The sequence below is a fragment of the Rhagoletis pomonella genome, unplaced genomic scaffold, assembly GCF_013731165.1.
Source record: "Rhagoletis pomonella isolate Grant_MI unplaced genomic scaffold, Rhpom_1.0 Rhpom_scaffold_00016, whole genome shotgun sequence".
In the NCBI taxonomy this organism is placed as follows: Eukaryota; Metazoa; Arthropoda; class Insecta; order Diptera; family Tephritidae; genus Rhagoletis; species Rhagoletis pomonella.
Window position 1 is genome coordinate 973,545 of NW_023458570.1, and position 398 is coordinate 973,942.

Below are 398 nucleotides of genomic sequence, written 5' to 3' on the forward strand. Positions count from 1 at the left end.
ACTATATAATCATTTTCGTTTCCTTTGCAGACCACCTCAAAAATATTTGGGCTTGTTTGGTTTGTTTGTGTTTTGCGCCTTTGGTCGCCCAAGTAATCAATACATAAGTTTGTTTGTACTTGACTCGTTTCACACAAACAAAGGCGTAGTATCAGAGAATGTTAATTTAATGAGAAGGCGCAAATGTTAAGTAACATTTTTTCAAGTACTAATTGGAAGATCTGAGATGCGAGAGTTCACCACTGAGATCAAGGAGTTCGCCACACCAATTTTACCTACCATATTCTATGGTGAAGTGAGAGATTTGTGGCAAATTTACATAAATTAGCTGCCGTTGGTGATATATATTTGCAAATTTACGCCGTCAGCTTATGAGTACTGTGGCTTTTGCTGCAAAA